Raw genomic sequence first — 27,767 nt, forward strand, 5'->3', positions numbered from 1 at the left:
TTACATTTGAGGCCTGCTTAGTTCATTAGCTAATATAAGTAAATGAATTTTTTTGAAAAACAGTTTTGCTCCAAGTTGGGTCACAAACATAATAGCAGAGTTCTTTTTAATATAGTATCAGCAGGCATTCAAGAATAATGTCAAGTGGTCATTCTGTGTGGCAACAGAAGTTTCATTCGAGTTCCAGCTGCAGAATTTGGCATTATGCAATTTAGTTGCTAAAAGACCAACAGAAATCCAAAAGTGAGGATGTAAGGTAAAGGCCTCTTTGCTCACAAGAAAAATTCTGCGAAGTTGATACATGATTATGGATATTTTCAAGGAAAAAGTTCATTACATTTACACATTAATCAATACACAACCCCACCAGGCTACAACCTGAAAAATATAATCAGTTCAAGGAATTCTTTAAAAATATGGAAAGTGTAAATTTCAGTAACCTATAGCTCCAGATCCTTTCCCTCAGCTTAATTAATTCATAAGGTCTTACAGGAAAGGATTGAGGCTATAAAAATCTTTGTTAAGTCAGAATTACAACTCCCATGACTTTCACAGTCAAATTTTGTAGATAAATAAGGAGCCAGCCTCAACTGCTCAAGGAATTCCTTCTTCATATGGAGTCACAGGGAAGTATAGCAAACATACATCCAAGACAGGCAATTGTGTGCATCACACACAAAATATACATTTATCATACAACATTAGTGTCCCTCATCTGCGTATTGTTCCTGTATCTGCCCTATGTTTTGATGTAACAGCTGTTATGCAGCAGCTCCTAATTAGATTTTCTGCTCTCATCCACCTTTCTATACTTTAGCCTCATTAACACAATGCTTGCAGATGTCAAGAACAGCTACACTGAGCCTGGTTCACTACAAAGGCTTAAATATGTGAAGCTTTAGCTGCCACCTCAAAAAAACACTCCCAGAAAGAACCAGTGGTTGACAGGACTCAGATGCATTAGTATCTTAGTTACATTTAAATTTTAATTTCTAGGTCCCCAGTTCACACAGCTGTACCCAGTAGATCTAAACCACAAGCCACATACTTTGGTTTGGTAAGTTTCTGTGCAGTAGCAGACCAGCTTTCTAAATGTCATTGCAACATATATTAATCCTTTTTATACTTCCACATAACTAACAGTAATAGATTTAGTTACCTTTCTGGCTGATTTCTTGTTTTAGCTGCTTTTTGAATGTTAATTATTAACACTGACAAAGTGCACTTGCAGCTGTGCTGAACATTTCTTAGTGTTGCTGTGGCCTGGAAGGAAGGAAACCTCTTTGGGACATTATATAAGTGTGGTTACCATGAATATCACTTTGTTGCTTTATGACCTCAGCAAAAATCTGCATGCAAAACCACTGCAATTTAAATATTTTTAATTAGCTGCTACTGAGTTAATGACAGTTATCTTTAATATAACCCACCCCCAAAAAATCTAAACAGACTTTAAATTTAGGAACTGATTAACTTTCTGCTGCTTTCAGTCTCAGTCTTCGAGACTGGCATTTCTAGTGCACAAAGTAACCTCTCAGAGACTTGAAAAAGTGTCAGTAAAATATCCCATAGAATTTCTACTTACATAACCAATCCACAGTCTTCAAAAAAAGTTTAAGTAAACCAACCTGGCAAGCTCACCACGTTATAAACAGCTCTGCCTCTGCTTTGCATGCATTTGTGACTGGAGGATGGAGAAACAAATAAAGAAGCAGGAAAAAAAGAAAACAAATTGAGATGCTTAAATCAGAAAGGTTTTGCTTCAAGAAGTAAGTGTGTGAAGGTATTAATAAAGTGCTTTTCAAAGCAGTCACTAAATCAAAACATTCAAATGGGACAATATTGTGGAATTGTAACATACAATTCTAATCAAGGTCTTATTGATTTATGACCATCTTAAATATTGACTGAGAATTATACTCCCTAATCTCCTGTCACCCTCTCAACCCAGAAAGCACAGAGTGGGAGAGAGAATATGGAACAGGGCCCTTTTCTTGAATCTAAGGAAAGAGTACTAATGCAGTGAGGAACAAGCTGTAACTTCATAGAATGATGCAGCATTAAGTAAACACATCAAGTACATTAAGAAAAAGGATATTTGTCTTTGATAATTAACAAATATCTAAAGATCAGCCGTAAGTAAACATAGAAAAATCACATTTAAGGAGAGAAATGCGAAATTAATTTTGTCTTACACCAGTCCCATGCGTGAGTTTTGTTAGTGGTCCTCCTGTGAAATATTTTGTTTATCCCCATATGCCCCCACAAATAGGCTGTGGACATATGTGAGAGTAGAGTACTACTCCAACAGCTTTACAGAGACAATTAAATAGAATTCAAGCCAGAAATCATTCTTTCTTCATCGAATCTTATCCATTTTATTAATCATTTTTCATGGAACTTACTACATACACTGTATGTTTTGAAACACCAAATTCTCTCGTTCCACGAAAATAGGAAACTGTCACGTGCACACAGAGAGTGAAGGGAACAACAAAGACCAGATTAGTGCATAACATTAAAAATACAAATGGCAAATTATAATGCACATGAAAGCTCCAAGTAGTGCACAGTCACATGCAAAGGTACCTCCTACCTATCACACAGATCTTAATTTCACAGCATCCATCTCTGTGATGCTACACCCCAGGGAACAGTGTTGGCATGGTAACTGCAGGCTCTACGTCTTTCTTTTTTTTCCTATTAGCAGTCATATGAGTTTTTTGTTAGCTTCAGGATCAGGTAAATTTAGACTGTTAGCACTGCTTATTTGGGGAAATAAAGAAGAGGGGGTTTGTCTGCAAATACAACCAATCCTGCATGAGGAAAGAGCAAAAGCACAACTTGGATTAAAAAACAAAACAAAACAACAACAAAAAATTCATAAGGAACAGTTATACATGTCTATACTCCTTAAAACAGTGTCAAGAAAAAAATATACTTCAACAGCTTTGTCAATCTGACCACAGTCATGTTAAGGATAGAATAGACTAAATTTCATTTTCACTTTGATATCTTCATTATCAATTTCAGTAGAAAAGCAGGAGAACGCTCAAAATTGGAAAAAGTCTTTAAACAGGTTGCTTTAGCAGTCATCATCTTAGTAGATCCAATCTTATATACAGAAAAAATGGCAACTTAAATTTTCAAACAAAGAAAAGAGTGCCTCATACTTCCATTATTTTTATCACAGAATAATAACTTACAGGCTAACGAAACACTAGATATTAGAAGACCATCAGAAAAAAAAGTCAAAATCACAATGCATAGTGCTTAACTTTGTAAGTGTCTCCAGGACTGCCTCAATGACCAAGTGAGCCATTTCCTATTAGTGTAGCCCTTTTCTACTTTCCCTTAGCACAATATATGCTGACATGATCCACTCAAAGGCATGTGGTACATAACAAATAACTTATGAATTCATTAAACAATACTTGTGGACATGCTATGGAGATGCCCAGGGGGCTCTAATATATCCCATGGCAAATAACTGAGTGAATGAAGTAGTCTTGTCAGTCTAAAGATTTATGTAACTTTCTCTTTTATAGATGCATGTGTTTACTCAGTAGTTAGGAAATGTTTATTTTTGAACAAAACAACACTCCAGGCACTACAGGAACCTATAGTATGTGATGCCTCTCTGCACTACCATGTAGGAGTAGTGCTAACTCTTCTTGCAGAAACAGAGAACATGGTTCTGATGCCTTCTGGAAGTTTCTATGATTGTGAATTAGATGGGCTGTCACACTGGTATCTCAGCTATGTTTTGTTCTTTCAAAGTGTATCTCATTTGCCAGACAATGATGTAAGAAATAGAGCAATAACAGATTATCTTTCTTTTTTAAAAGTCAAATCTATTTCAAAAGCACTCTATCCATTTCTTTCAAACTGCAGTCTAGGCAACCATTAATCAAATCTCAAGTTCGTTCTTTTCCAGTTCCTTAGAGCTTTTAGAAAAAAAAATTTAAAAGCAATATAATTAACAGAAGTGTCTTGGCTGCTTGTAATATCCCTCCCATGTCTCAGTTCTTCCACTTCACCTCACCTAACATTAGATCTCTAAAACCACTGCCCTTTCTTGCTTCCCATCAACAAAGCTGACCTTTCACAAAAGCATTCAAAATGCTTTGGCCATCATCAGTGGGACAAGTGGATGTGGAAATTCTTCTGTATTCATGTTCACATAACCTAACAATTGCTACCTGACAAAGAGAAGCCAGAAAGCCTTGTCAGCCTCAGTGCTGTGTGCCTGATGTTTGCAGAAATGGCATTTACAACGACTGCAGGTGTGAGAGGGGGTGATCTGGGCCTTTCATGTTTTGCTGTTACTTTACCATTCAATTTTGTAGAACTCAAAGTGCAACCAATTGCAAGTCAATTCTACAGCAGAGCATTACAGAGCCTATTAGAAATATAAATACTTTAAATCAGGCTATTCCTTCCCTCTCAAAGAAAATCCCTTTATTAAAAACAAGAAGAGAGGGGAATTATCTATGTTTCAAATAAATGTTTACGAGATGAACAACTGAAACAGCATGGTGCATTTACACTTTTACTATCAGAAAAAAAAATGCAAACCTGCTCTGATTAGTACCTACAATCCCTACTTTTCTGGAGAGCCCAGTTCTCGCTAGTAGAGGTTATTGGCAGCATACTGATTAAGCAGGTATGGCCAAAAACCAATCAGGAACTCAAATAAGTATTTAAGAGCTTTTCTTCTTGATTGAACAATAGGGCACTTCATCTCCACTTGAGCTCAGTTCACCTTCATGAGCCTCAGTCTGCAGGGCTCTGCTCGCAGTGTGAGAATCCAGGCCTGGCAGTATGGGCTAACCAGTGTTTCTGGCTGACTGACACAGAGTTCTGTGCAGTAGCTGTACAGCAGTTCTGGAGTGAACTTGCCATCTAAACATAACATTTCTTAGATGGACAGTGATAGTTAAAAAAACATTAGAATTTAAAAATAGATTTTTTTTTTTAATAAGGTTTAAGTGTTACCACTGAATTCCATATTGTTCCCATTGGCCAGAAACACCTTTAAATTTTATTTTAATTAATTTTATTTTATTAAATTCATAAGATCACCTGCCTTTTTTTGTAACTTAACATTTTTAATGACTCTCACACCCCTTTGTGCAAGAGAGAGAGGACACCTTTAGTGCCCAAAATGGAAGTGCAAGACTAATTTCAAAACACCTAATAGTGAAAGAGCTGCCCATTTGCAATAATAACAAGAACTTCACCTCATTTTTAAGACAAAACAGCCTGAACAATTTTAAAACTGAATGCTAAAACAGCTAATATTTAAGCAGGACCAAAATTACATAAAACTAGATATACAGAATATACTGAATAGAAGACCTAGTTATGTCTGGAAGTTCTTATCCAAATTACTGTTAGACCAGATTGTTTGTCACCCTGAGATGTAACTGCAAATGACTGGACATAATTATATAATACTATGAGCTGTTTGTTCTGGGTGTTATATGTAAAGATTTCTTTTCAAATACGTGCTAGTCATCACTGTCTAAATTATTACCAAAGTCATTCAATAGAACCCTTCACAACATGCTATTTCATAGCATGGCCTAATCATATGCTATATCAAAATAAGATTTGGTAAAGGCAGTACAGGAAATAAAGGAAATAAGATTACACTAATTCAGACACTGAATAAAGAATGGAATGACTCTCTTAATTCAGGCAATTTGAATTATTAATGAACTGTTTGCATCTGTAAAGATTCTGTAGAGACTTATTCTATTTCCTCAACCATCTGGATCAGGAAATTGGAATTTCAGCTTCTGAAAGGTCAGGTGCAAGCTGCTGGAAAGGGCTGCTGTTTTCCAAAATTTACTTCACTGACTCAAACAGCATTCCCAGGAAGTCCATCCTCATCAGTGGACAACAAAGTGCCACAGTAAATAGAGTGGGATACTGAGCTAGCATGGTAAACACATGGTTCCAAAATTATTCTCAAACACTGTTAGGTGTTTCTACCATCGAAATACCACAGCAGGAGAGCAACAGGTGTACTGGCAGTTTTGTATCTGAGTTTCTATGTCTGTCATCATTCATACTCAACAGTCAGAGCAAGAAGAGAAGCCCTATTTTCCCCTGCACCTGGTGTCTTCCCCTTTCAGCTCCAAAGAAGAATATTTGTTGTGAAAGTCAATAGGCCATACGAGTTTAATCAGCCCATCAGCTACTTGGAGAACAGAAAGAGTGATTTTCACTCATGAACAAATGCTGACTTTATTTGTTCATTCTTCACACTGGAGAATTCTAACACTTCGCAGGATCATAGATGTGAAATCACTCAGAATACGTACAGTGATTTACATATTAGTAAACTCTAGGCTTACAGAAATAATCTAATTTGTTCTCTGTACCCAGCAAATTCTACTTAAAGAACAGCAGTATCTGTCAATGTCTAAAATTGACTGAGACTTCCCATGAGAAATTTGTTATTACTGCCAACATGACTAAAAGAAATCCCCCGTCCTTTGCATTAGATATTTTATTCCTTTAATCTTGCTAATTATGTCTTTTATTAAGTCTGTTAATTATTATTTTTGACCTCTCTGCATGCCATTCTTTTGGAAATTTGACAGTATTTTTACAGACAGTTACTTAGACTTCAAAAATGCCCTCTTCCCTTCTAATATTGCTCTTCCCTTTTAAACTGAAACCAATATCTAAATCTTACTGTATTTTGAAATTGCAATGAAAGAATTTCCTTCTAGCAAACCAACAAAAATTACATAGGTTTAGGTAAAGAATAAGAGGTGACCCTTTAGGGATTGCTGTTAAAATTTGTGCTCCTGAGCAGCAGTATCTTCATGACAGTGTATCAGATGCTAGTTGAAAAAACACAGGTAACTGCTATACACACTATACAGAGTGCTGTAAATAAGAACAAGCAACAATGTTTGAAAAAAATTCTAGTACCAAGCCTCAGAATTTTCCATACAAAAGTTAATAAAGATCCCCTGCATACATGTCTCACCGGTTGGTTAAACATCATATGCCTTGTAATTGTACAACTGTCAGAAGGGATGCATAGAAACAGAAAATGTTGTCATTGATTTAGGCCTACCAGCTGGTAAATATATATCAAATATTCCACAAGACAGTTCTATACTATCTGCACTAAAAAAAGTAATAATCACTTTTTATGATGCTTTACAGTCAGGTGGCCAATGGTACATGAATAATTTTCCCACCCATACTGTAAAAAATTACTATAGCTACAAGATCCTGCACATTCAAGCACTGCAGCTTCTAAAACGATGCAAACAGAAATCTTGCAAATAAGACAATCAGAAGATAAAGGGGCAGATGGTATTAGCAGTCTAGCATCACTGGGGCTTACAGTAACCACTTCCTTAACAGACATCCCTCACATCTCATCCAACCTCACTGCATCTTTTAAGCATCTATTAAATGACAAAGCAATTCTCATTATGTTCTTGCAAATCTTGCCTAACAAATCAAGTATAGTATTGCCTGTAGTAATGAAAAGTTATTTTTCCAATCCTGGATTCACCAGCACATTTGTCATACATAATAGACACCTCAGATTTTCCTGATGACTGCAAGTCACCAAAGCCAAATAAATTGCATTACATTTGTTTTGTATTTCCAACTGCATCACTCAGGCCTGCCATTAATTTCTGCCACAACTGAGATGTTCCACATTTCAGCATTTTCCAGTTACAGTATACTTAAAACAAGCCCACAAAATAACAATAATAAAAAAACTTCAACCAAAAAATACATTTTTATCAACAATATGCTTGCCTTGCTATCATTCACATGAGATGTGTTTACTATTCTCTCATAAATTTCATCAATTCCTGATGAAGAAGAAATTTCCAGGGAAATACAGCAGATTTCTGCTGAAAAAGAACTGTGCAACAAACAATGGCATTTTCAGAGTTCTAAATATTTACCTATTACTGAGCAAAGCATGAGAAATTTCTGTGCCAAAGCATGGTCATTAAAGCTGGTTTTGGCAATCAGGTAATGAAAGATTTTACTTTGTATCAATGCCCCATCCTTGACATCTAGCTGTATGTTTTTGTTCTACCATCAGGTTCCACAAACTCTGTTTGGAATTACTGAGTACCTCATGCATTGTCTGCAATAATCAGGGCTTTACAATTAATATTTCTGAAGCAAAATATGCTCTAATCCCTTTAGAAACTTCTTGCAAAAAAAAGTGTCAAAAGTAAAATGAAATGTACGACTGAGTTTTAAGTTCAACAGTTACTACAAACACCTGTCAGAAACCCTTTACACAGTTCCAGACAATCCTGTAGAGGAGACTGGATAGTCTTATACAGTCACCATTTCAGTTGAGTAAATGAACATATGGCACAAAAGTGATAAGACAAAACAATGACTGCTTTTCATTGTGCTTTTGAACTACTCTGTTCTGAATCAGCCAGACAGAAAGACATATTCTCCATATCAGTTTTCAGAGGTACTGATTGATTCAACATTTTGTATAATGCAGAAATATGTTAACTGTGCAGATGTGTCCTATATCCACAGGTACCTGAACACATTGACTTCCCAAAGGCTTAAAATGTTCATTTTTTACAATATTTATACCTCACAAATGAACAAAGCTTATTCAATATGTGTATTCCTAAACAATGTTTAATGTTCACCAACACATCAGAAGTTTCAGGACTCTTTTTTTTTAAAAAAAACCCAAAACATCAATTTCTCTTTGCCATATTCCCCAGCCAACTATGGATATTTCCAGCACTGTGCTCAGCACCTTCCTCTCTCAGCAGCAGACTTCAGCACATCCCCTCAGCTTACAGATACTGCAGATAATTACTGCAGTTTTGCAGAGATATCCTGACTGCAGCCACATCCTGCTGTACTCATAGAGAGACCCCATGGAATTCCCTGAAGGCTGGCCACACCAGAAGACAGCACCTTCCAACACCTATCTATCAGGAACACGTATTCTTGACTTTGCTGGGCTGAAGATCTGGCTCCTAAAAAAGTTTGCTCTGTTTTTCTATTAACATCAACAGGAATCACACAGGTGAATATTCACACCAGGTCCTAGCACATACACTTCTGATTTTAGCAATACCAGCATGCAAAAGGTAAGAACAGTTCTATACTCAGCTGTTAAAGGAAGAAAGATTATATATCAATGATTATGAACATATAATAGTAATGTGACTATTCATAGAAGACTTTAAGGAAGAAAAGGTTTCTGCAATGCTACTAACACAGATTTTTATCTTATAAGTACTCATCTCTGCTTCTGCAAGTCAATTTTCATGCACCAATCTTTCTAGACTCAAGAGCTATAAACAGTTTTCTTGAAAAGAAAAAATGTCCTCCCAGCAGCCTACTTTTATCAAGATTACACAGCTACTTGGTGTAAACATTCCAGAACACATTCCATTACCAAATTCTTGAGAAGATTTGTAAAATAAAACAAAACCAAGTTACTTTCCCCAGCAGTTTAGCATTTCCTCACAAAACCATGAATATGCTACTGGTCCCTGAAAATAACTTCTGTCTGAAGAGTACTGCAGCATGGACAAACTAATGCTCCACAAGGTATTTCTAATGCAAAGCTTTCAAATTTAATACTAGACAAGAGGAACTTTGTGTAATTTCCCAATAAACATATTGCTTTCTAATTTTAAAGACCTATTTGGAAATCATTATGCAGCAACCTTTTCTCCTCAGTGGGATTCAGCAACAGATTAGCAGCAGTTAAAAACCTGAGATTTGTACCCTGTGGTTAAGCAAAGGAAAAGGCCATGCTGGTTGCTAATATTTTGGTCAAATCTGACTTTAAAGAAAATAGGAAGCTTGGGACTACCAACTGTGATTTAAGTACTCTTCTACATGGGACAAGTTCACCCTTTGCAATAACAGGACAAACTTTTGATGACAGGTTTGAGAACCATTCTAAGACTTTCTGCAGGGGAGCAGTTGGACATACAAGAGTCCTGCTGCTCATCACTGCAGTCAGTTGTGAACCTGGTACACAGACAAGTGAATCCCATTTCCTCTGACCTCTCTAGCAATTACATTTGGCTTTATGCAAGCAACACCTGCAAATACAATTTTAACATTTGACTGTGAGTATGGCTGAGCTGATTATTGATAACTCAAGCCTACAATGTCTGTGAACTTTTGTGAGATGAAGAGACCCCCCTATACACAAACATTATGGTTTCCAAACACAAAAAATACTTTAAAATTGTGAGCCTATTGTAAAGATCTTTGGAAAACTTCAACTGCAAAATTATGAGCAAAACAAACAGGAAGAAAAGAAATTAAGCCAAAATAGGACAAAATAGGAAACCAGTACCCAATATAGAATGAAGCAAGCTGTAGGAGAAACTAAATGCAAAAAAGTAATTAAAAATTTGTAAAAAGACAGCATTTCCCAAAGAAAGCAAACACACATATCCTTGCCCCCAAAAAACCCCACCCCACTGTAAATTTCAAAAGACAGTGTGCACTGAAAAAAGCACCAAGAAAGTCATTCAAGGAAGATGAGAGAATTCTGCCCTTAAGTGACAGGAGAGCTAAAACATGCCCTGTGAAGCCTGTGGGAAAGAGCAGATCTGTTCCCCCCTCCCCACTTCAAGCCTTGCCATTACTCAGACAGAGCTGCTCAGTTCCACCCCCACACCAATGTTTAGATTCAAGTTCTGTCTGTGGTTCCTGCTGACAGCCCTCTCAGATTTCCAGAGCTCATTCTTCTCCTCACCATCTCCCTGCCTTGCTGAATGTTCTTGCCAACCTAAAATGGACAAGACAAACCTTTATGGAGCCATCACTGCCTCTTACAGTTTTGTACAACTCTGGCCAAAATTACTAGTTTCTGTAAGATCTAACTACTAATAAATTGTCCACAATCAAAATTTAGACATGGTTCAGTATTGCAGCAGACACTGATCTCACTTTTGTCATGGCTACACTATCATCTGAAAATACATTTGGGTCTGGGCTTTAAAATAAGTCTAAAATATACAAGATTCTTTTCTGTGAACTCCTGTGAAAATCTCTGTATGGAATTATTTTCACAGGTCAGCAAAAGGTCTAAAATACTGAAATATTTCCTCAGAAGTAGAAAATGTTCAACTCTCTGCCCCTTGTATCATAATTTAATTCCAAAGTCAGTAATTTTAAATAATTGTGTTTTGATTTTAGAAGTTTTCTTCAGAAAATAACTGAAAAAAAGAATTTTTAATGAAATCCCTAAATATTTTATTTTGAAAATATAAAAGTATAATTTTTCATTAATTTTGGTTCAAAATTGTTTTTTCTTAAGGTGGGAGATAAACAGAAAAAAACTCTATTCAGCAAATTATCTTGTTTTCAGTTGATCCATATTTTCTACATAACCCACGGAAGTAAAAGTCATCAAGAAGGTCTATTTCCTTTGTCTACAATATTCTTCAATAGGAACTGGATTTAGATGGGAAATGGTAACTGCTGTTTTTCTCAACTGTGCAGAGGCTGGGAAGACACAGCTATAAAGCACCTGCTCATCATCAGCTGGTGAACAGTCAAACATTTGGACCAGTAGACTTAGTTTTAATTTATACTTCCCATGTGCAATCAGGCATACAATTCCATTTTCATACTACATGGAATTAGTGACATTGTTACAAATATAATCATACAGTTTGTTTTACTGCATATGAGTTCCCTGCACATTAAATTTACTAAGCAATGACAAATTTCTGGTCCCCAACTAGGAAACATAGATAGAACTCGGGTGTTTGCAACCCTTCCTTTAACTATTAGCTAGGGCCAAAGTGCTAATCCATTTTTTTCACATTTATGAATAAAACAAAAGTGCAGCTTCCTCAGGAAAAAATATCCAGTTAACTCAGCCTGGTTCTTCATGCACTGTTACCCAAGACCTTGAAAAGGAGTGAAAAAACCCTCACCTAAACAGGATGTAAGATCGGTGCTTAATGTTTCACGCTTTCTTTCAGTCCTCTCTTGTTTCTGCATAAGTAAGACTATTGTTTCTTAACCAGAAATTAGATTTGTATAACTCAACGTTACTGAGGAATAACTCAACATCAATTTGATCAAATAGAAGTTAATACAAGAATCACAATACAGTATTTCAAACATTTTTAGAATAGTCTGTGTGTAAAATACCTAAGTATATAACTTTTTCCTCCCTACAAGTCAAAAGAAATTAGATTTCCTAATATCTCATTTCAGAAGTAGAATTCTGATGTGTATAACACACAAATAATAATTATGTTGATAGAGAATCAGTAGCACATACAAGATTTTGCTGTAGAGAATAAATTCAAAGGCTAAAGTTGCAGCAGAGGCACAGTGGAGACATCTTCATGTATTTTGGTGCAGTTCTAAAGATTAAAATTTAAACAACCCAGAGTGAGAATGAGCAAACTTTTTATTCAAATATTTCTGGCTGTTCAAATTTAGTCTCCTGTTAAAGCTCTATTAAGAACCTTTCAGAAGCAAACAATGGGCTTTTCAAAAATGAGACAGCAAATCTCTAATAAAAAAAGCCACCCCTGAGTCAAACAAATGAAGATTATTAAACTATTTTTTTTAATAAATGAAAGCATTAAATAATTTTTTTCTCCTTAAAAATGTAAGTATTCACACATAGCTATCAGTCAATAAATACCAATAGATTTAATGAAAAGTGCTTATTAGTTTTCTATTTTAAATTGGTTCATAGGTGACTGAAATAATCCAATTGTATATTTCATAGTTAAAAATAACAAAATGCCTTTGTATATGATTTTTAAGGTGACTGACAATTTTGAGAAATTATTACATTTCACATAGATAGAAGAGAGATATAAAATAAGTTACATAATGAAACAGCTTCTCTATATAGGAAAGGTCCTTCCTGTTTGTATTAAGTCTGAACAAAACTTCCACCTAATACAGTAAAATACAAGAATAGAGCAACCTTGGGTTCAGAAACTACAGCTAAGGAACTGCTCCAGTGCAGCTACCACTTCATCCTACTGGCTGGAAAACTACCAAGCTTCTGAGCCTTCCCAGCAGCATTTCAAAGCCAGAGGCAGAAGAGGAAAGAAACAGCAAAGATTTAGAGCATCAGCTGTCTAACAGGGACTGAGCACTCTCTTGAACTTCAATTTCAGATTAATTTTTGGATGAAATATCTACACACATGGTGTCACTACAAGCTGAAAAGTTGCTGCCAGAATGTATTAGTTGATCTTTTATAGATTGAAGGGAACAGTGAACAACTTCCATCACTGTTGAGGGCCACAAGAACAGCTGCTGCTGCTGCATCTCAGTTCTCAGATTGCTCCTCAGAAGGAACCACTGAAGGGGTTCTTCTGACCAATTACCAACCAGACAAATACAAGTTAGATATTTGGGGCCTATGAACAGTTTTCCCTGGTTGTGACCCATTTTCCTCATTTGCCAGCTGCAATCTATGTGAACAGAATGTCACTCATGAAAGGATCACAAAAGTTGATTTAAAAAATCAACACTTGGTCTGTAACACATTTATAAACATGGGAAAATGGTAGGGAGGAATGAAGATGGAACAAATATTCAAGTATTAGTCCTATTTTTTGTAAAGAGAAGCCTTTGTGATTAGATTGCAAAATAGCACGTAAGGATTTTTCTTTCAATACAGTAACATGACCCACAACTATTTTTTAATTTACTTTTCTGAGGTCAATAAGATCACTTTATATCAAGAAGGTGGAGACACTCTGCAATAAAAAATTATGTCAGCAGGTATACAGCACACACAGACGTGCCTGTATAGCATGTGCTATATGATCACTAATACAAATTAAGCACGAAATTGAAAAAATTTCAGCCTGAGTAACCAAACTTCTGACACTTCCCAGGTCCTTCACCAGGATGTGTGCCAAACAATAATATTAAGCTTTGTATACTCTAGGAGAAATTGTTCCACCCCAGCAGAGATCTTCAAGTAAGACAGTACATTATACACATGAAGCTAAGTAGTGGAAGATGTGCTGTATTTTCCATGAACAAAACCTTAAATATCTTCTTTACTTGCAACTTCAAATGTAGTTTTCTATATGCAATTCATTTTTAACTGTAGATCTTTTTTTCTACTCTTAGAAACATTAACAATAAAATCACTTTCTTTAGCATATAAAAACATCCTCAATTCCCCACTCAATCTCTTTGAATTCTAATATATATAAAATATTAATCAAAAAACCCAAAACATGTCTAGAATGCAAATTCTGAAATAAAGTAATTTTGAACAAAACCTTTATTTAACTGCACTCTCCCAGGTCTAAGTGTATCAGGTGAAATTGGCCTATAACTAGAAATGAAGAGTGAAAAGAGTCTGGGACTAAAGATCCCATCCTCTCCCAGCAGCATTTTCTGATGCAGCTCACAGAAGGGTTAAGGTTGCAAGCACAGGGCAGAAGCAGCACAACCTCTGTAATGGAGGCATTCCTCTCCCTAAGGTTCCATTTTGTTACTGTAATTTTGAGGATTTTTTATGAGGTCATGCCCCTCCCACAGCCAAGCAGTGGAAGTGTATTAGCCAAAGTATCAACTGAATCTGCAATTAAGAGGCACAGGAAAATGGTTCCCCTATAACCTCGAGTTAATTCCCTTTAGTTCATCAGGAACAAGTTATGCACCAGCTTGAATACTATTATTATCATTATTATTACTACTTATTGTATTAGTACATCAAATCATATGTATACACCACATACATTGTTCAGACTCCAGTTATTCAGAGACTGTACAGAAATCAAACCTACCACAGCCACTTATTACCGTGCTGTGACTAAAAGATTTCAAGTGCTGTAGAGCTTATGTAAAATGGTCAAAACCACTCAACTCATCCCACAAAGCACAGATTTTCTGGAAGATGGCAGCAATCATGCAAAATGTTTGCATTTCACATATAGAAATGAAAGTAAAAGCTCTCTCAATAAGCAGTAGTCTCACAGATTCTTTAGATGCAATTAGTTGCAGAATTTGCTCCATCCAAAACAAGTTTGTAAAGTTCTAAAACCTAACACAAAATTTGCTCAACCCAAGAAAAGCCTTTAAAAGTTTTTGAACCTAACATACATTTTTGTATTCTGTATTTTACCCTCCTGAAAAGGCTACATTGACACAAACTGGGACTGGAGTCTAAATTAAAAGGCACAATAAACATTAAAAGACAGCTGCCTCTGCAATAGAAGAGGTGGAATTTTTGCTAAGTAACTCACTGAACTAGAGTAAAAAAAAAGATTTACAGCACTGGAAGGAGGACTTTGGACTTCACAACAGACTTTGGAAGAGAAGAGGTTGCTTTCTGCTAAACAGCTTACTAGTGCTGATGAAAGCCTACAACACAAAATCTTTTCAAGGTCATGCATTTCAAACCCATGAAAAACAATCTGGTTAAACTCAAATTATCAGTTTCCTACCAACTTAATTCCAAACAACTCAAATTTTATATCTGAAAGCTTACACTTAGGCTTTAAAAATATTTAAAGGAAATTAAATGTACCTCCAACTACTAAGTGAATTGCTAATGCTGAGAGTCTGATCTTTTAAAAATCAACTCCAGATTTGATTATTCATATTCTAACAGTTGAACTACAGTAGCAGAATGAAAAACAGATGCTACCAAATCCACACAACATGTAGACTAGATTTCAATAAAATCAGAAATACCATAAAATCACACTGAAGGTTCTAGAAATCTCAGGTACCATGGGTCAGGAACAGGAGTTAAATGGTGTCACAGCCTTTTAAACCAGACAGAACACAAAAACCTTCTCTGCAGCTTGGCTGTCTGCAAAAAGTGCTCACCATTTCAGCCAAAGAAAATATTCTTGAAAACACAGCCAGTCCTAAAATGATAGAAAATCAATATAAAGCAAAGAGTTAAGGAACTACTGCAGTAAAGTACTTTTTCTTCACAAAGACTCATACTGGAGATCAGAGGGAGCTACAGAGGTGAGTACCTGAGCTGCAGAAGCATTCTTGTAGTCCTGCAAACGCCTGCATTGCTATAAAACATGCAGGACAGTTACTTGCATGTGTTAGTTCCAGAATGTTCTTTGCATCCTAGTTAACATTGCTCCATATCAAGTATCCTCATGGTACCTCGAAGCCAAAAAAAAACCAGAAACACTGTGGCCAATGTGAGCAATTGTCTTACTAACTGACATGGCTCAAACCCCAAATAGCCTGTAGACAACTTAGAAAAAAATTAATTAATGACCTAAAGTCTTTCCCATTGAAAATACAAGCAGGGAGAGAGCATCACAAGGAAGAAAAATACAGGAGATGTCTGTATGTGTCCAGCAGTGCCTGTAAAAACACATTCTATTAAAGAAAATGTCTTTTCCATTGTGCTGCCTGGCAACTTGCCTAATTACTCTGGTAAAAAAGAAAAATGGATGAAAAACAATCCTGCATAGCTTGTAGCTCTCTGTAAGCTCTTTCTAACTTGAAAATTTTATTTGCTCTAAACAAATGTTAATTTCACTGCTAAAAATGTCTAGGATTGCTGAGAGGTTAACAAGATATACTTTAAGCAGCATTTTAATATATTTTATTATAGCAAGACAGTGATTACATTTTGTTAATAAAAAAAGCAGTAAATCCAAAGTTTTTATGGACTTATTCCCCTAAAGATCCACAGTAATTTTGTAATACTTATCTCAAATGCTCTACTTTCTAAGTGGAAATTCCTTCATATCCATCTCCCACAGTGTTTGGTTCTGTTGCCAAAAAAACTGATTCAGTGATAAGGCACTAACTAACGTGAGCTGATTAAATTTCAACTCTGCATATTATGGGTTTTGGGAGGCGGATTTTTAATTAAAAGACAGGCTCTCAAAAGCCTCTAATTCTATACTGCACTCCTTCCTTCTTGGTCTGAACATGCTGATATGTCCATTCAAAATACTATCTGCTGATTTGAGCACCCAGTCAGTTCCACAATTTAATATTAAGTCTATCTACCGATGGTTCAAACTAGGGTCTTAAATGTTTTAGCAATCATCACAGAGCAAAGCAGAGAGCAGAAGAAAAATGATGGTATAACCCTGCAAGCACCTCCACAAAATTTAACAGCCCTTTAAAGTTCCCAATTAAGTCTAACAGCAGGCAGGCAACCAAGTATGCAAGTCCCTGAAGTGGAACACATAATTCTGACATCAATCTAGCAACCCTGGCATCAGACTCTTTTTTCTGTCCTTCTCCTTAAAGTGAGAGAACAGACAACAGAAGCTACATATATTTCCATTAGAACTTCTGATAGAAACTTGAGATGTAATGACAAAATTGACAGCTTTACTTAAAGGAATTAATCTTGAGGGCTGTTGCAGGATATCTAGTTGAACTTGCCTCTTCCATTGCTAGGCAAGAATGATGTGTAACAGCAGTGCTGAAATTACACTTGCTCTGTATCCTGTTTGCATTCTATTTTATTAATTCTGTCAATGAGAAACAGATGTTATGTTTGATTTTCTCCTGACAACAGTTCAGTGGGAGAAAGCAACAAGCTTAAAGACAGCTCAAGAATGTTTAATTGCTTTACAAAAGGGGACACTAAAGGACCTAACCTGAGTGCACAGTTGCAGATAAACAAAATACCTATCAATTTCAATGAATTTCAATGAATTTAGGGCTGTTTCCTAAATCATATTCCTATTACACTGCACAGTGACAATACAATGACACACAACAGACATGAGGAGCATTATTGCCACTTTGCCCCCTTCCAAATGTCAGCTAGAAAATCAGCAAGGTATCTGCTGAGTTATCCACTGACTGCGACATGCTCACATTGGCAAGTACCATCCATAGCAACTCAACAACTACGTGGATTTCTCCTTGCTCCCAGGTTTCAGGAGCATGCCTTTCCCCCCATTTTTAGCTGCTATCTGTAATAGGTTTATACAGATTAGCTGCATTAGTGTTGTGTCCCTGATAAACTGTGATGCTGGGTAGATAATCATCTCCTCCCTCCTTTCCATGACCCTTCTTCAATATGAGTTGTTCCTGGACTTGTCTGATTTTTTTAAACTGCCCTACTCCCTGACCTTACAGGCCTTTTGAACTCTTAACATTTCAGGAGAGAGCTGTAGAATGTGTAGCAGGCTGTTAGTTGTCTTGTTGCACCTTAAGAAATCAATGATTCTGTTACTGACTAAATCAAGCATAATCAGGTATATAATTCCCACCTTGTAGCTTTCAGTGACCATTACCAGATTTTAAAGGCTACACAGTTGGATCAGTGGCTCTGTTTACCATATCCAGAACTGGTGTTGAATTAGAAGCAAACAACAAAATAGAATTACTCTGGTCACTGTGGGTAGATTTCCTTACTTTACTCTTCCCCAATATTCAGGTCAAACCTCGTCAGCATTAGTCAATTTGAGAGAATGAACAGATGACAATAAAAACTTTCCCACCATTCATAACTGTAAATTACTAAGAAAAACAGTATTGACTTGTGGAGTAATCACATTCTATACCAGACCATGCTTGTGAATTTCAGAAAGCACAAGGACAGAAAGCAGAATCAAGCAGACATAGACATGCTGTTCTTCCTGACTTATAGGTAATTTCTAAGGTGAAGAACACAAAGAACCAACTACTGAAAGGAGCTACCTCACTACTACAAACCATAGTGAAAGAACCATAGTGTGAACTACAGACATTTCATTGCAGAGATAAAATTATTCTGTATGGTTGTTGGGAGGGTTCAGTGTCATCTAGGAGATATGAGCACTCTCTGTTCTTGCTGAATATCATTTTGTTCAAAATAGCAATGGAAAGGATTTTCCTCATTAACAAGCCATGATGGGGGGAAGAATGAAACTTAAGCCAGCTAATTTTTCCAGGATCATAATGTCCTTCATTTTTAGGTCATTTGAGTTCCATATTAATTCTAGAAAGATGGAGACTTTGCAATCCCCTTGCTCCCTCTCTCATTACATATATAATTGTAGAAGCTACCCTGCTGTAATAAAACATTCATCTCTGTACTTCTTATTATGGGATCACAGGCTCACAGTGATGGATGACCACGTGTCAGAGCACATTTCCACAGTACAACATAATATCACTGAGTCATCATTTGGAATATGAAAGCACAAGTCCAAAGCCTTAGCTAGACTACACATTCTTGTTTGGTTTTGACCTACACTTTAGCAGCTTCTGAGCCATATCATACACAGAAATACCTGACACTTATATAAGCTTAGTCATACCTAGTAGAATAATTCTGCATATATACAAAGAACTTTAACTATCTTCTGAAATGTGCCTTCCTTGCAGTGTTAAGGGCAAAATTCGTTATACCCAGGAACAGTAGCATGTGGCATGGGCGTAAACACCAAGCAAATTTAAACAAAAAGTACTGGAGAGATACTACTTCATTGCAGTTGATATGACAGTACTTGCTTTGTAATGCAGTAATGACAGAAATCACTACACTTCTTAACTTCTCTGAAGATTTATCAATGCAGCTTATTTCAACTGCAGGCCTGCAGGGAAAAAAAAAAAAAAAACGCACCTATCTTCAGATGGTGTTAAAATCCAAATTTCTAATGTGGACTTTTACTTTTTTTTATGTTTTGTTGTACAGGCTAGCCACAGTCTACCAACACATCTGGAAGATACCTATTTACCTATTGACAAGATCTACTTACAACTGGTTTTTTGATTAAAACAAAAAATTAAAATAAAACCCCCCAAAAAAACCAAAACAAAAAAATCTAAAATTTAACCTATGTTATGTATTTAATTGCATATGCCCAATCCATATAAGTATGCATAAGTCAGTCTCTCACACACCCTACTAAAACAGAATGTGCAAATCTCCCACAACTCTGAAAAAAGAAAACAAATTGCAAAATCATACCATCTTACTTGTTGATTCTTATAAAAAGGAAGGTATACAGTGGGAAATCCCCAACTTTGCATCAAAACAATCACAATCAACATCATATTGGTATCAATGGAATGGTGCTGCTTTGCCAGTCTATGTCTAGATTATACATGTATACCCTTTATAGTATATTTCCCCTTCATCCTATCTAACGTGAAATGTTGAGTTTCACTTACCCTTCAGTGCTTCCTCTGTTATAGGGCAACACTAATATTAGTTAATTTTTTTTAAAGTATTGGAATTTCTAAGCAACATTTTCAGTGCTTATCCAAAATCTGTTATATATGAAGTTGGTTTACCTTCTCTTGGATTAAGGCTAAAGAAATACACGGTGAGACATTTACCGCAGACGTATAAGCAGGACACAAGAATGGCAAACTAATTATTTCTTACCATCATTCCACAAAAGCTTGGTATTCATAATTCTAATGGTCTTTAAGGATTGAAAAAACTCTGATTTCCATAATATTTTACACTTCCTTTCACAGTTCACCAGAGCAAACAAGGCAGAAGGCAAAAGTAACCTTTTATTTGTATCGGATGTCTGCTTTAGTTTCTAAGTAATGCTATAATGCTCCCTTTCCCTAAATACCTTGTTTCTTCCTATTTTCTTTCAGCTCTGATTATTTGTTGCCTTTAGCACAAGCAGCAGTTAACAACACATCAATATCCACCTGACATCAAGGAGTAAATGTAGACAGTCATTGGCCAACTGCTCCACCTTTCTAATGAAAGTAATATAAAGCACATGTGATAAATTAGGCACATCTTTCTGGTGCCACAGTCCCTGTGAGGAGCTGGCAGTCATTCAGCTGTGCTGTACATTAGCAACTGCATCTCTTACAAGCAATTATGTGTGGACAAAACCTATTCCAAACAAAACTATTCTACATTTGAACATACTCAGTTTAAACATCATCTGAAGTGATTAAAGACACAGCCAAATGTGTTGTGCTCTTCTTTGCCTTCAAATATATCCAAGAAGTGTTCTGGGCATAGCAGGGCAGACTGCTCTGACTTCTGTAAAGCAACTATTTTTACTCAGACTTACAAAGTTGAAATACAGTTCTCACAGAAGCACTCATGTCTTTCCACTGAAATGGGAAAAAAAGGAAAAAGTTCAGAGGATTAACTCAGATGCTGTGCACACAACAGTTTTATGCTGTAGTTGCACAAAGCTACACAAGCTGACAACTACTCACAGAAATGTAACCGGTATGTTTCCCTCGGCCTTTGAAACTACTTTGAATTATTCCATTTTGAACTTTCTGCCAGAACACCTGTTTCTTTGTCCTTGTTCTCTTGAAGATACCAGCAGAAAAGGTCAGTTGTTCTGATAAATCCATGCCAGTTTGAAAATTCAGCTCTAATTAAACTGTAGAAAAACACAATCATGAACAGAAAAACACCTGTATATCTGAAGAATGTCTTTATATTTTCAGAAAGTACTGGCAGTTAAAAATATTCAAAGACAACAGTTTTCCTAGAGGGGGACAGCACAAGGCCTCACACCACTCAAACACCTAAACTCAAAGCTAAACATTGCGTACACTGTCTAACATCTATAAATCAGCACATTTTCCAGGGATAATTTGTAAGCATTTCCAAAGGCAGAAGGAAACAAGATTTCAACATGACACATAGAGAAAACATGAAGTAACATCAGGGAAAGAATCCAGATCTCCCAGTCCTTAAATCTTGCAATCAGTACATTAAGTCTCTTCAGCATTTTTGAAGAACCACAGCTTAGCATAAAGGCAGTCTAAATTAAGTAAATTTCACTCCCCCCAAACTTAATTATTATCAAATTTCACCATTTTTTACAAAGAGGAGCAAGAGTATGAATGAAGTTCCATGCACAAAAGGTAAAAAAAAAAAGATATTATTTTGCCTTTGTCTGAAAAACAACAGATTTTTTCAGAAGTCAGATTTACAGCAAAAGAAATCAAAGAATTGTGAAGTTAACAATGGAGCAGAACTAATTTCTGAAACCAGCCAAATCTTTGAAATAGGATTTACTAAGGAAAGGAAAGCATGCTACACAGAATGCTATCCCAAATAGGGATTAGAAATAGGAAACTCATGTAATTTCTATGATTGAACAGTAACTATAAATCTGCCAGTTCTATGAGATGTCACTATTAAAGTGAGAAAAGGTATAACATATTAAGAAAAAGTATTTGTCTGGTCATGTGTCACATGAAAACCCTTGCATTTCTGATTCTAAAACAATACACTGAAGAGATTAGAATCAATAAGGACCATTGTAAGGAACATTGTAATGTTGTCTATATTTTTTTATTTTTCAGTGACAAGCTGTAAAGAATGAAGAGTACATTGGTGATTACTAATAGGCAAAAATTCAGGAATGTGAAATATTGGTAAATTTTGATATAGTCATAAGTGAATTTCTAATAGGAACAAAAAAAAAATTTTTTACTACAAACTGAATATGTCTTCTTTCCCCATGTATTCTGCTCCCAGTCTCTAGAGTGTTTGCTATTCTCTCATGTTTCTGAGAAAAACATGAAAGATTTGTCACACAAAGAGTAGTTCCACTGACATTTCAAATAACACCATAATCTTAAGAGTCCACAAATACAATCTAGCAACAAACACTTTTACAAGTATTTACAACCTTTAACCTTTTGCAAATTCCTCTGGTTATGAAAGTTGGAGTGCAACACCAGCTTTTTTGCAGGTTTTTATTGGCTGACTACTTGACTTCAAAAGCAAAAGGCAGATTTAGGTCAGACATTAACTTATTATTTCCTTTATTTAAAACTTCATATAAAAATATCATCACAATAGTCCAGGGGAGAAAAACCTCATCAAAAGAAACTCTATTTTGGAATCCAGATCTGTGATAAACAATTTGCATATGGCAAAGCAAATAATGCCTGCACACGTAAGTAACTCAGAACCAGCTGCTCATCTTGTCCATCAGATGCGCTTCCTCCAGTTTCAAATTTGCATTAAACCTCGAAATCTGAGTCTTGTTACTTCTAAATCAGCACTATCATCCCAAAGGGTTCTACACTATTTTTGTAGCTGGTATCCAGATACTGTTTGCTGCCAAACACTAGCAAAATAAGCACTGACCAGCATAAGCCACATCATAATCTGCTCTGTCTTCAGGAAAAAATATTTGCAGTCCCCACTGGAGCCCAGCTACATCAGGAAAAGAGAATCACTGCATACAAGCCTTAGAAACATGCAGCCATTGCTACAGTACTTCCTAATAGCAAAGAAAAACATAACACAGAAAGCAATTAGGGCTTTTCACTTGAGTTTCTCATCCCCTCCCTGTCACAAGAAGTGCCAGGGACTCCTGAGTGACTTAAATTTTAGAAGTTTATTTCCAGTGAAAAACTGTAACTGGGCAAAATATCTATTATGCTCAACACAGCCAGGTTACACTTACACCCAAGAAGAAATGAAACTACTTGTTGTAAATATTTTCCAGAACCACAGAAAACAACCTATTGATGTTACCTGCACTTATTAGGACTCAAACCCACTTTATTTTATCATAACTTATTCAGGCAACACCACTGCAACACAATGACAAGACAATTGGAAAAAGCTTCTATTTGCTAAATAGGCTGGATTGCTTCTTCTACCAAAATCTTAATGGAACACAGACGCTTCCACAGTCAGATCATCCTGTAACAGTCATTCCCTGGAGATGTGCTCTGTAAGGAGGAACAACAAACAAACAAAAACAGCCATGTGCAGGTCACCATTTATTCCTGCTTCACTAAAAGGAAATATTAAGAGTAGCATTTTGCAACAGCCAAATTTGGAAAAGCTTGTACAAACAGTAAAACATTTTCTTGGTCCAAAAAAATCTATGCACAGAATTCAGCTTGTATATGTGATTCTGAAATTTCCAAGAAATGTCAAAATTTGTTTCAATCACATGTGGCAATGGAATCTCAGCACAGTTTCATTTTCCTGATGACAGTCTGTGGGCAGAGTTTGGGTATGGCTGTGGCATGAAGAGGGACAATTAAAACAGTCATCAATTTCCCATGCAATACAGAAAAAAGGTATTTTTAATTTAATGCTGATCTAATAGACTTTAGATTAACAACTCCTAACATAGTTGGAGTTGGGAGTTTTTTCTTCTAAGGTTCCAGCAAATTACAGGGATCTTAATTCTCTTAAAATAAAATATAGTCAGTCAGGAACTTTACTCCCCATGGCTAAAGAGTTGAGCTGGAAATCTGTGCTGTGTAGGCCCTAAAGAAAATGACAGATGATACAAACAGAAAAATTAAGAGAAAAAATTTTAAAATCTAAGTCACTTATTTGGGGCTTTGAAGTATAACTTTGTTCTTAAAAATTTCATCAGGTCAACAATACTGGAGAAGTATATATTTCCTTACAAATTTTAATCTACCTACCTGTAGGTACTCCCGTCTAGGAGATCAGTAGGAATTGCTCTCTGCTGATCACAGTTTATCCAAGTCACCCATTAGCAACTTAAGCTTTTGAAGTTATGAATATTTCTGCACAATCTCAAAGAGCTAATAGTACTTTTGGCCAAAGGGTTATTTAATATTTTATAAGGAACGTAATACAAATAAAAATAAATAACATCTTTCTTGTCTCGAATTACTAAAAGCTACAAGGATTCGCATGGTATTTTTCAAAGTAATAGAGCACAAGACTGATGCTCATAGCTCCATTAGAAACATTTATATGCAAAACACTGCTTTTTTTCCAATCATGAATTTCTTTTAAGATTCATTATTGCCCTACAGCACATTTGTCTGAAAAGAGACTCTGGGGAGATGACACTTTCTTTGGTTAGCATTGTTGTAGCTGACAGAATGCATAAAAGACAAACTGCTTTTTCTCCAGCTTTCAGCCTGAGCCAATCAAGTGCAGAAATTCTCAGCCTCTTCTCATCTTGAATTCTGGATTTTGAAGTTTACAGAATAATTGTAGCTTTCCAGCAGAATCATTTTGTCACACAGACCACTCTAGCTCACATAAATGCTACTGGTGCACTAAATACCATTGATAAAAAAATCATGATCTTTGCATTGTAGACATGTCAGCCTGATTAAAAATCATTGCATATTCTTAGCATTAATGCACATTTCATTATGAAGAAACGATCTCTGAAGGCATCCCACACTTACCTTCCTATGAAAAAATAATTCATACCTGGAAATATTTTTTTTTCCTTCTCTCTTGAGGTGTGACTATAGGCCCTTGCCTGGATTTCTGGGCCCTGCTGTGTTAAACACTTGTACAAAAAGCCAGTCTCTGTTCTAAAGAGCTTACAGAATATTTCATTTTATTTTTAGACAACTGAACATAGTGACTGGAAAATACAAGTGAACATCATGATAAGCACTGTTCAATCACTGTAAAGTCTTTACAGGTATCACAGGAAATCAGAGTTTCAAAAGGATGGACTTGAAAGGAAGAAAGGTGACCGCAAGAAATATTTAGAGGCAGCTTCTTCTAAACACAAGGGAAGGTAAAGCAAAAGAGGCTTGTTAGAAAGCTCAATAAATAAACCACCAAGACTCTTTGCTCATCTGTACTTCAGAATAAAAGCTAAAAGCAAGTGACACAATAGATAAGCCAGAGCAGAGCAGCTGGCAAGATCCTGTCACTAGTGTGCTTAAGAGGCAAGTAGGAGAACCATGCAGCATGGCTAACTCAAGAGCCAGGCAAGTGACCTCAGCAGCAGAGTTCTGCATTGATGTCAGCTGCACAAAACTGGATTCAAGATTCACAGAGGAGGAGGTTCTTCTCAGAGTGTGGGAGAAGTCTGGAATTGAAAAGCTTTTTTGGTGGTACTGTTTCTGGTTTTGCTTGAGTTTAATACAAGATACTGTGTCAAGCTTTTAAAGGCAGCAGCATTTAACATCACCCAAGAGTTCAGTACTTTAAAAAACCCATTTATTTCATTATCAGAGGCACTTCTAGCTACACCTATACTGTCTCTTCACCCCTGGGTCATCAGGTCTTATAAAAGCCCCGTAAGTTGAGAAGCCACCTAGAAAATAAAGGTCTATAAAGGTCAAGACAACATAAGCAGCAGAAAGATACTTCATGATATACTGGGACAGAAAAAAAAGCCAGAGTTAAACAGGCAATGTAATCTGGCCCAGATCTGCAAATGAGAGGCACCTGAGCTGGCACAAATTCAAGCCAGTGCAGCCATGTGGTGTGGCTCTACTCGTGGGACACAACAGGGCACAAAGTTACCACAGCACCAGGGGAAGCTCACAGCCTCTGCCCCTCTGCAGGCTCTTCCACCTTGCTGAGAGTCTGACTCACCCCACTCCACTGCCAACTCAGCAATTCTGTGCTGCACTCCACTGCTCGGTTATGCACCAACACCCAGCCATGCTCACCAGTAACTGCAGCCATCTGGTTCCCTTTTCCAGGCCCCCACTGAAAACATTTCTGACATCAGCACTGTCTCCATAGCACCTAGAAAACTTCAGTGATTTTTTCCAGAAAGCAAACCAGAGCAGAGAGCTGGACAAATTTAAATGCAAGATGGCATTTAATAATTTAATAAACTATTCCAAATGGCAAGAAGTAAACAAACTATATGCAAAACCATTTTTCATCTGTTCACAGAACTTCTGACTTGGCCACTGTGAACCTGTACCAGAATGGATTGGTTTGCACTTTTTCCTGCCTGCTATGTGTGTTCTCATGGTATCTTTTTCACTTGTCACTGGCATCTCAAGCAGCCCTGCACAGTTAACAAAACCAAGGAATTGATGCAGCTAAAAACTGTGTAGCAGCACTGATTTTCATCATCTTGAAACTGAGCATGGGTCTACATCCCCAAAGTACTGCATAGCACCACAACACATCACCCTGCAGCTGACTACTTTGGAATCTTTATGTGACTACTTGTAGATAAATCGGTAAAAGGACAAAAAGAGAACTTAAATTAAACTCACTACTACTTACTACTCTGCCAGTTGACAGTCTTACTATTCATATTCCACTGGATGCCTTCCTCTGTCAGAAGGACCTCAACTTTCAGATACATCCTCTGAAAAGAACATGCAGCTTTTGCCTCTGCTTCTACCAGTTTTCTTAATTTCACTTTTTGCTGTACCAGAAGTTGTTTCCTTGCTGCTCAGGTTTATTTCATTTTCTCTGGCCACCAGTCGTCTGTGGGTCTGTTCTTCCTTGAGAATGAAAATACTCATCCATATGAAGCAGTTTAAACTGTTGAATAAAATGTAACTTATATGGACTCTGCCTCCTATTGACACTTATTATCCTGCTGCTTCCTCTCAAGCCTTCAGTTCACTGCAGCATATTCAGAACAGTCTCAATGTAACTGATCCTACAGCAGGTGCAGTTTCTCTAAAAAGGTATCCTGTAGGATCTCATAGCAGTCACTCTCACTCTCACAAAATTCCACTCACACGACAGAAAGGACGTTTTGAAAAGGCAGACAAAGTTAGTTTTTAATATCTTAAACCACAGAATACAATTAAATTGATTAAATAACAATGCTGGTAAATATCTGTGTTTTCTAGAGTACATTTGACACCAAATATTTTTTTCAAAACCGAAGGAACATTAAGCACTAAAGCAGAAAATTTTGTTCCATATTAGATTATTTTAAACTGTAGCTTAGACATTAGTCTCCCAAGTTAAATAGTTATTAGGATACCAAACTGCTTGACCTTGTTTCTGTACAAGTACTATTCAGTACAGAGAACTACAGAAATTGTAGATATCTGCACCCAAGGCACATCCCAGCGACAGCAGAGTAATGTTCAGCACAAGCCCTTCTTGGGGACTCTTTCAAAGTAGTCAC

The 27,767-nt window shown here is 36.5% G+C and overlaps 1 protein-coding gene across 6 annotated transcripts in view; it reads right to left on the reverse strand.

The window, feature by feature from the left end:
• SMPD3 (sphingomyelin phosphodiesterase 3) overlaps positions 1 to 20,597 on the reverse strand; it is a 79,030-nt gene extending 58,433 nt beyond the window's left edge. For 2 of the 6 annotated variants that reach the window (XR_011154474.1, XM_069026986.1), the window contains exon 1: positions 20,339 to 20,585. The gene's annotated coding sequence lies outside the window, so the exon portion shown is untranslated. Of the gene's footprint in view, positions 1 to 1,159; positions 1,264 to 1,628; positions 1,685 to 20,121; positions 20,174 to 20,338 lie in introns of those variants that run through there. The other 4 variants (XM_069026987.1, XM_069026988.1, XM_069026989.1 and 1 more) reach the window with 4 other exon arrangements.
• Positions 20,598 to 27,767: the final 7,170 nt, after the last annotated feature.

The sequence above is a fragment of the Aphelocoma coerulescens genome, chromosome 11, assembly GCF_041296385.1.
Source record: "Aphelocoma coerulescens isolate FSJ_1873_10779 chromosome 11, UR_Acoe_1.0, whole genome shotgun sequence".
Lineage (NCBI taxonomy): Eukaryota > Metazoa > Chordata > Aves > Passeriformes > Corvidae > Aphelocoma > Aphelocoma coerulescens.